The sequence below is a fragment of the Octopus sinensis genome, linkage group LG2 (genome assembly GCF_006345805.1).
Source record: "Octopus sinensis linkage group LG2, ASM634580v1, whole genome shotgun sequence".
Classification (NCBI taxonomy): domain Eukaryota; kingdom Metazoa; phylum Mollusca; class Cephalopoda; order Octopoda; family Octopodidae; genus Octopus; species Octopus sinensis.
The window spans coordinates 28,792,112-28,802,133 of NC_042998.1; the positions used below are offsets into that span (position 1 = coordinate 28,792,112).

At 38.8% G+C, this 10,022-nt stretch overlaps 1 long non-coding RNA gene across 1 annotated transcript in view; it reads right to left on the reverse strand.

The window, feature by feature from the left end:
• Positions 1–2,050: 2,050 nt before the first annotated feature.
• Positions 2,051–10,022, reverse strand: part of LOC118767454 — an 11,808-nt gene continuing 3,836 nt past the window's right edge. The window contains exons 2-3 of the long non-coding RNA XR_005003378.1: positions 3,753–3,755; positions 2,051–2,062 (exon numbers count right to left, since the gene is read on the reverse strand). This is a non-coding gene — a long non-coding RNA (uncharacterized LOC118767454). The remainder of the gene's footprint in view (positions 2,063–3,752; positions 3,756–10,022) is intronic.

Below are 10,022 nucleotides of genomic sequence, written 5' to 3' on the forward strand. Positions count from 1 at the left end.
CCAACCACATGATTCTGAGTTCAGTGGCACCTTGGGTAAGTTCTTTTTTACTATAGCCTTAGACCCACCAAAGCCTTGTGAGTTGATTTAGTGGAGGGAAACTGAAAGAAGCTCATTGTATATATATATATATATAATGACCATTATATTTAACTTGTTTTATATAGTATGGATATAAGTGTGTGTGTGTATGTCTTTGTGTCTGTGTTTGGCCCCCACCCTCTACTTGACAACTGGTGATTGTTTGTTTATGTCCCTATAACTTAACAGCTTGGCAAAAGCAACCAAAAGAATAAGTATTAGCTGAAACAAATAAATAAGTACTGGAACCGATTCATTTGACTAAAATTAATTTTTCAAGGTGGTGCTCCAATATGGCCACAGTGTAATGACTGAAACAAGTACTTATGAAAGTTTTAACAACACCCTCTTGTTTGAGGATAAAGAAAATTACGAAAGCAAACCAGTGAAAAACAAAAGCAAACCATTTAAAAGATAAGAGTGAAATACTTTCTCATTTAGCTCTTCATCTAGAGAAAACTTCCAGTGATATTCAAGCAGTAAAGATATTTCCAGAATTTTTATTTATTTATTTATTTATTTTATATGAATTTTTTTGCAAGATTTTTATTAACCTTGTCAGTGTTGGAGTCATGTAAAAAGCACCCAGTACTTACTGTAAAGAGGTTGGTGTTAGGAAGGGCATCCACATGTAGAAACCATGCCAAAACGAACATTGGGGCCTAGTACTGCTTCTGACTTTGCCAGTGGCTGTCGAAACCGTCCAACTCATGCCAACATAGATAAACAGACATTAAATGATGATGATAATGGTGGTGATTGCCAGACTGGTTTAGAGAATATATTGCATGCAATAAATACCCACAATGGTCTTCACTTGGTTAATGGCTCTTTAAAATAGCAGCTCCATTTCCACCACATTGTGTTAAGTTTCCATTGAAAAGAATTATATTTTATCTATCCGCATGACATACCAATTTTTACAGCAACTTTAAATAACTGAAGCAGTGAAAAAAAAATGCAGTTATTGAAAGGAAATTGAAAGAAGTTGATGCATTGATTAATCTAAACAAATGCATTAATTATTTATCTTCCATAGATTCCCTGGGAATGGATGTGATCTAACGATTATCTGATAGAGAAATCCAATGGAATATTATCCTTAAATTGAAAGAAGAATCTGCAAAATATTTAAGATTAGTTAACTTCTATTGTCAGTTTTTACCAAATGTTGCAGACCTCATATTGCAGTGAAAAGAATATTTTTGAGAAATGCACCAAGAGCAGGTTTTTAAGAAGACAAAAGAAATTCATACACAATACATTTTTTTAGCAATATTCTCTACTGTGTGTGAAACAGCTGTTACTTTTGATGTCATACAATTGGCCACAGCAAGAATATTATCTCAAAATGGAAAGCCTAGACAAAATGTTAATCATAAATGTTTTCAAAGATATTGGAGATGTTGGAGAAGGTAATTCTGATGTAATCTCCAAAGAATGAAACCTTTTCTATGAGGAAATTCTTTCACGCTGGATTCTAGTCATCAGCCATTACAATTCATCCTTTGAACGAGCTTGAATCATAAAGGGGACTTTTTTCTGTGAATTGCAAGGTGGACTTTGATATTAACCCAATAAAGTTTCAGATGTTGAAATCACTCACATATCTGATAAATCATCAGGCATGTTGATACTCTGAGCAAACTAATGATAATCAACTATGTAAACGAGTGTGCATTTATGTATGTATTTATATATGTCATCAAAAGTCTTTAAAACTGTGTCCTAGAGAAAAACGAATTTGATTTTCCAAATTTGCATCCCAAGGGAAAAACTTTAGATTATTAGTAATCAAAAAATATATTTTGTACTGAGAAATAACACAATTTCAGCTCACTAACATTCAGCTCATGATTACCTGAATGTATTTGCATTGCATGCTATAACTCTCTGCCTATCTACCTCTCTCGCTTTATCTATCTGTCTTTTATGTTTTCCCCCTCTCTCTCTCTACATTTACCACACACTCTCACTCTCCCTTTATATGTATATCCCTCATTCATGCTCCTCTCCCTCTCTATATCTCAAATAATGCAAGTCAGTCAGATGTCTATGTAACTCCACCTCTCTCTGTGCCTTTTATGCTTTCTCAATGTAAAATTTCTCCCTCTCTGTCTATATTTACCACACTCTCTCTCCCCCCTCTCTCTTTGTATATGTACATTTTGTATGCTGAGCGTGTATATGTTTATATTGTATTGAGTCAAATATTTTTCTATATTTTTGTAACTTACCGGTTTTGTCTGTCAAGTTACAACAAAAGCAGTCTAGCATACAAAGTAGAGGCCATCGTCTTGTGTCATCTGAAGCCACATTTCTGCCAGTTCTTTGATCCAATACTGATATGAATTCTTGTTCTTTGAGGTGACCTGAACATAGGATACATTTGTTTCAATGGAATGCACTCAAGCGCTTCCATCACACAGACTCAGGAGACAATATCTCATTTCATTTCAAACAACTTTAATTTCCAGCAAGTCTTAGTTTTTCCACGACCATCAACAAATCACAAGGGCAAAACGTTTTTGATTGCTAGTTTACACCTTAACCCTTTCGTTACTGTATTTCTGTTGAGTTGCTCTGTGTTTCTTTCAATTAATTTTAAATATAACAAGGAATTTATTAAAATAACTTAGTTATCATTAAGCTAGTGTTAGGAACATAAATTGTGACTCAGGTTTGGTGGAAGATTTTAATTCAAAACATTTGAAAACAAGACATTTGTACTACAGAACCAGAGGTGGTTTCAGTCAGGTTGGTATCAAAAGAGTTAAATGCTGAAGTGTTAATCTCTCAACCTGCACAAAGACACTTCCTTCAGTGCTTCTCCATCTCCCAGCTGAGGGCTTTTTGTCTTGTAATTTACTTGGTGCCACATACAAAGTACCAGTGCTAATGCCACATCCAGAGCACCTAGTGCACTCCTTAACCCTTTTGTTACCATATTTCTGTTGAGATGCTCTGTTTTTTTCAATTAATTTTAAATATAACAAAAAATTTTGTAAAATAACTCGGTTATCATTTAGCTAGTGGTAGGAAGATAAATTGTGACTAAGGTTTGGTGGAAGATTTTAATTCAAAATTTATGGAAACAAGACATTTGTACTACAGAACCAGAGGTGGTTTTAGGTGGGTTGGTATCAAAAGGGTTAGATTAATCATTTGTTAACCCTTTTGTTACCATATTTTTGTTGAGATGCTCTGTGTTTCTTTCAATTAATTTTAAATATAACAAAGAATTTAGTAAAATAACTTAGTTATCATTCAGCTAGTGTTAAATAAGAAATACTAAAGTAAGCGCTTTACATTGATGGCGCAATGTTGATAACAATATTGATTTCAAATTTTGGCACAAATAGTGTGTGTGTCTGTGTGTGCTGTCTTTATTCTTAAGATATATATTTCTTTACTGCTCACGAGGGGCTAAACATAGAGGGGACAAACAAAGACAGACAAAGGGATTAAGTCGATTACATCGCCCCCAGTTTGTAACTGGTACTTAATTTAAGGCCCCCCGTAAGGATGAAGGGCAAAGTCGACCTCGGCGGAATTTGAACTCATAACGTAGTGGCAGATGAAATACAGCTACGCATTTTGCCCAGTGTGCTAACGCTTCTGCCAGATTCTTTAGATATAGCAATCTCCTGTTGGTCACATCATTCTTCCACTTCCTCCTGTCCATTGCTACTTTGCTCCAAACTAGTCACGTTCCTCCCTCCATTAGCCTTATGTATTCTTCAATGTTATCCCCCAAACTCACTTTCTGGCTGCCATTCCTCAACTCCCCCCATTAAATCACACCTATGGTTCTTTTCATCCATCTATTTTCCTCTCTTCTGCCTAAATTACCTGTCTCCATCTCCTCCACTTTATTTTCGCTATTTCATCAATCATATCTCAAACCTTGCTTTTTCTTTCATATCTCTCAACACTTAACCCTTTCGTCATTGTATTTATGATGAAATTCACTGTCCATAAAATGATACAGTAAAAAAAAAACTGACTTCATTATTAAACTGTTGCTTGGAACATAACTTAATAAAAATGTTCTTTGATAAAATTATGAGAACAGGCTAAAGCATAAATATAAACACTTCAAAATAGCCTGTTTTGTATGAGAAAAGCAGGAGCAGTATTAAGCGTGTTAGTATCAAAAGAGTTAATTCTGTATTTTACTTTTCACAGCATATTGTATTGTTGCGATTCTCTTTTTCATCTTCTGGCTCACGTTCCATCCTCCACTCCTGTGTACAATTGTTGGTGATATGTTTTAGTTGAACATTTCCTATATTACGATAAGGATAATAGTTTCATAGCAAACTGTGTTACTCTGCCTTCTGAAGCGATTCTATCCCACTGTTACATTCGTTCTCATCTCTTCTGTAATTGGTGTGTTATACTAACCATCATTGTCATCATCGAAAATGTGGAGAGCTGGCAGAATCATTAGCACACCAAACGAAACAGCGGTATTTTGTCTGTCATCACGTTCTGAGTTCAAATGCCGCTGGAGTCGACTTTGCCTTTCATCATTCCGGGGTCGATAAATTAAGTACCAGTTATGCATTGGGGTCGATATAATCGACTTAATCCGTCTGTTTGTCCTTGTTTGCTTCCTCTGTGTGTAGCCCCTTGTGGGCAATAAAGAAATAGGTATTTCATCTGTCATCGTGTTCTGAGCTCAAATGCCGCTGGAGTCAATTTTGCCTTTCAATCTTTCGGGGTCGATTGAATAAGTACCAGTTATGCACTGGGGTCGATATAATCGACTTGGTCCATTTGTCTGTCCTTGTTTGTCCTCTCTGTGTTTAGCCCCGTGTGGGTAGTAAAGAAATAGGTATATCGTCTGCCATCACATTCTGAGTTCAAATGCCGCTGGAGTTGATTTGCCTTTCATCCTTTCGGGGGTCGATTAAATAAGTACCAGTTACACACTGGAGTTGATGTAATCGACTCATCCCCTTTCCTCAAATTTCAGGCCTTTTGTCTATCATAGAAAGAATTGTCATCATCCTTTAATGTCTGTTTTCCATGCTGGCATGCATTGGGTGGTTTCACAGGAGCTAACAAGCCAGAAAGCTACACCAGCCTCCTGTTGTCTATTTTGGCATTGTTTCTATAGCTGGATGCCCTCCCTAATGCCAACCACTTTACAGAGGGTGCTGGGAGCTTTTTACATGGCACCGGCTCCATTGCCTTTTACATAGCGCTGCCATGAGTGCCATTTACATAGCAAAAGCATGGATGCTTTTTTATGCGGCACAAGCATCTGTGTTTTTTACATGGCACCTGCATATATGGCTGCCCACACCATTGAAACCACTGAAAATTGGGTTTTGAGTTATTTGAACACTCTGCACACAGACCAGATGTTGCCCTTTCTGAATATCCTCCTCTTTCATTGGCTCAGACATCTTTTACAATGTTGTTGATTTGCTATGGTCAAAAAAGTGCAGGGCCTTCTTTTTCATTGGTGTTTCTGGCTGTTTTCATGCCATATTTTGCTTTTTGTATCCTGGTTCAAAGTTATGATTATATTCTCCAAGAAAACTTCCCCTTCTCCATTGTTGTGGTTAAATAAGTACTGACAGGTTTCCTCCCAATTGCCCTTAGATATTTTGGTAAGCTCTTCTTGGCATCCACCTTGCACAGGCATCACAGAAGTGAACCTTGTCATGGATGATTTCATATGCAGAACCATGACTAATTTTCAGAGAATATGGACACAAAACTCTGCTTGCGAAGACCTGTTGAGGCAAGTGAAATCGAAATTGAATTCGAAATCGAACAACATCCGACAACTGGCACCCATGCCAAACTCCCTTCATTGGACACTAAACTCTGCTTGCAAAGACCTGTTGGGGCAAGTGAAATCGAAATTGAGCCAAATCCTATGACTGGCACCCGGCCGTTACCAGTGCCGCTGGACTGACTCCTGTTCAAGTGGCAAGTAAAGAAACACCGTTTCGACCCTGTGTGTGAGGAGACCTATTGAGTCAAGTACATCAACATCAAAAATCAATGGAAATTGTAGTTGTGATCCCTGTGCCGGTGGCACGTAAAAAGCACCATCCGAATGTGGCTGATGCCAGTGCTGCCTTGACTGGCTTCTGTGTCGGTGGCACGTACAGAGCACCCACTACACTCACAGAGTGGTTGGCATTAGGAAGGGCATCCAGCTGTAGAAACACTGCCAGATCAGACTGGAGCCTGGTACAGCCTTCTGGCTTCCTAGACCCCCGGTCAAACCGTCCAAGCCATGCTAGCATGGAAAACGGATGTTAAATGATGAGGATGATGATGATGCCACCTTATCAGTGATCACTTGTCAGTTCACCAGAACCATATCATGAGCATGTCGAATCTTCATCTTGACGGGTGTCTGCCCCTCTCAATGCTTCTCTCTTATCCAGACATATTTAAACTTTTCAATACAGTCATACACACTTCTACATGTCCCTGTATTGTACAGAAAGCCTCTGCAACAAATTTCAATCTGACACACATTCAGACCAGAGAAAGCAGATCACTGACCTCTGTTCTTCCATAGTGGACACTACCAGTAGTGCAGCCATGTTTAATCTGTAACACACAAAAATAGACCAGACTGACCAAGGTCAGTTCCTGGTTATGTGACTGCAAGAGTTAAGTAATTACATTTACGTCTGTCAGTTTGCAAGCACTGAAAGCAGTGCATCCAACCTAAAGAAAGCAATGGCAAAAGTGCTGATAATTTTTGACTTCTCCTTGTACAGACTTTTACACTTACACTCATGCGTGAAGAGACAGAGAGAGTAAGATTACATATACACAAGGCGGTGAGCTGGCAGAAACGTTAGCACGCGAGGAAAAAGTGCATATCGGTATTTCGTCTGCTGCTACGTTCTGAGTTCAAATTCCGCCAAGGTCAACTTTGCCTTTCATCCTTTCAGTCGACTTAATCCGTTTATCTGTCCTTGTTTGTCCTTTCTGTATTTAGCCCCTTGTGGGTAGTAAAGAAATAGGTATTTCGTCTGCCGTTACGTTCTGAGTTCAAATTCCACCGAGGTCGACTTTGCCTTTCATCCTTTCAGCGTCGATTAAATAAGTACCAGTTACGCACTGGGGTCGATATAATCGACTTAATCTGTCTGTCTGTCCTTGTTTGTCCTCTCTGTGTTTAGCCCCTTGTGGGTAGTAAAGAAATAGGCATTTTGTCTGCCGCTACATTCTGAGTTCAAATTCTGCCGAGGTCAACTTTGCCTTTCTTCCTTTTGGGGTCGATTAAATAAGTACCAGTTATGCACTGGAGTTGATATAATCAACTTAATCCATTTGTCTATCCTTGTTTGTCCTCCCTGTGTTTAGCCCCTTGTGGGCAGTAAAGAAAGAGATAAGGTTACATATACAACTGTGTGTCATAATCATCACTATCGTTTAATGTCCACTTTCCATACTGGCATGGGTTGGATGGTTTGACTGATGACTGGTGAGCCAGAAGGCTGCACCAGGCTCCAATCTGATTTGGCAAAGTTTCTACAGCTTGATGCCCTTCCTAATGGCAATCACTCCCAGAGTGTAGTGGGTGCATTTACATGCCATCAGCACGAGGGCCAGTCAGGCAGTTCCGGCAGCAACCATGCTCAAAAGGTTTTTTTTACATGCTACCTGCATGGGAGCTAGTCCAGTGGCACTGCAACGACTACACTTGAATGGTGCTTTTCAAGTGCCACCAGCATGGGAGCCACTCTGTGGCCCTAGCAATGATTACACTCAGATGTGCTTTTAACACTCCACTAGCACAAGTGGCAATCAGTCAGCACTGTCATCGGCCACATCAGTGATTTTGATTTGATTTCACTTGCCTCATTAGGTCTTCGCAAGCAAAGTTCATTGTCTAATGAATGAAGGGTACTCATAAGTGTGTGCGTATATTATATATCTAATGGTGAATAAAGAATACCAAAAAAATTTCCACTTTCATCTTTCAATATTATCATCATCGTTTAACGTCTGTTTTCCATACTAGCATGGGTTGGACGGTTCGGCTGGGGTCTGGGAAGCCAGGAGGCTGCACCAGACTTCAGTCTGATCTGGCAGAGTTTCTACAGCTGGATGCCTTTCCTAATGCCAACCACTCCGTAAGTGTAGTGGGTGCTTTTTACATGCCACTGGCACAGGGGCCAGGGGAGGCTGGCAGCGTCCACGATCGGTTGGTGCTTTTTACATGGCGAAAATATTTACCAATAGTTTTGAAGTGCAGGAGGAGCTGTGTAGTAAGTAGCTTGCTTACCAACCACATGGTTCCAGGTTCAGTCCCACTGTGTGGTACCTTGTGGCAAGTGTCTCCTACTATAGCCTCGGACCGACCAAAGCCTTGTGAGTGGATTTGGTAGACAGGAAGTAAAAGAAGCCCGTCGTAGATATATATATATATATATATATAATATATATATATATATATATATATATATATATATAGATATTATTTTATTTATATATTAATTAGGGAATAAAAATTCCGGTGTCACAGGGATTCAAATAAATTGAATTATTCTCGATAAGGAAATATATGTCATTTAGAGATAGAAGTCCTAATATACATCACACCATATCATAGAATTTTATTTTAATACTTACTATTTCAGTTCCATATATATATGTATTTGTGAGTCTGTGTTTGTCCCCCAACCATCACTTGACAACCGATGTTGGTGTGTTTACATCCCTGTTACTCAGTGGTTTGACAAAAATGAGCGATGGAATAAGTATTAGACTTACAAAGAATAAGTGCTGGGGTCGATTTGTTCGACTAAAGGTGGTGCTCCACCATGGCCACAGTCAAATGACTAAGCAAATAAAATAGTAAGAGAATATATATATATAAATAAGGGCACATGGCTTAGTGGTTAGGGAGTTGCAAGATCATGGGTTCAATTCCCAGGCCGGGCATTGTGTTGTGTTCTTGAGCAATGTGCTTCAAATCATGTTACTGTGTGATCATTTTCGACACCTGACATGTGGCACCCAGTTGCACCTAGTTGCACCTGTACAGGTAATGTCAATTTGACGGAGAGAGAGAGAGCTTCAGTCTAGACAAACATTTCATCACTATAAACAAATCGTCTGTTTGGTAACAAATTGTCAAACCTTCATACATTGTCTAATGACGGGAGAGTCCGTCATATTTACATATATATGCTGCAAATTATGTATACACTTATATATGTGTATATATGTTTATATGTTTAGGCGTAGGAGTGGCTGTGTGGTAAGTAGCTTGTTTACCAACCACATGATTCCGGGTTCAGTCCCACTGTATGGCATCTTGGGCAAGTATCTTCTACTATAGCCTCGGGTCGACCAAAGCCTTGTGAGTGGATTTGGTAGACGGAAACTGAAAGAAGCCCACTGTATATATGTATATATATGTATGTGTATATGTTTGTGTATCTGTGTTTGTTCCCCCAACATCGCTTGACAACCGATGCTGGTGTGTTTACGTCGCTGTAACTTAGCTGTTCAGCAAAAGAGATTGATAGAATAAGTACTAGGCTTACAAAGAGTAAGTCCTGGGGTCGATTTCCTTGACTAAAGACGGTGCTCCAGCATGGCCACAGTCAAATGACAGAAACAAGTAAAGAGTATATATATACATACATATATATATACATACATATATATAAACATATACACACACACACACACACACACACACACACACACACATGCACTTATAATGCAATTAGCATATTGAGGCCTGTTAGATTCTGACTCCACCAAACATTTATATCAGATATTATAACAGATGAAAAAAGACTGTTGAACAATTACCAGGATGGCTGACATTATATCACAATCATCATCACCACCATCGCCATCATCACCACCATCACCATCATCACCACCACCATCATCATCACCACCATTATAATCATTATCATCACCATCATCATCAC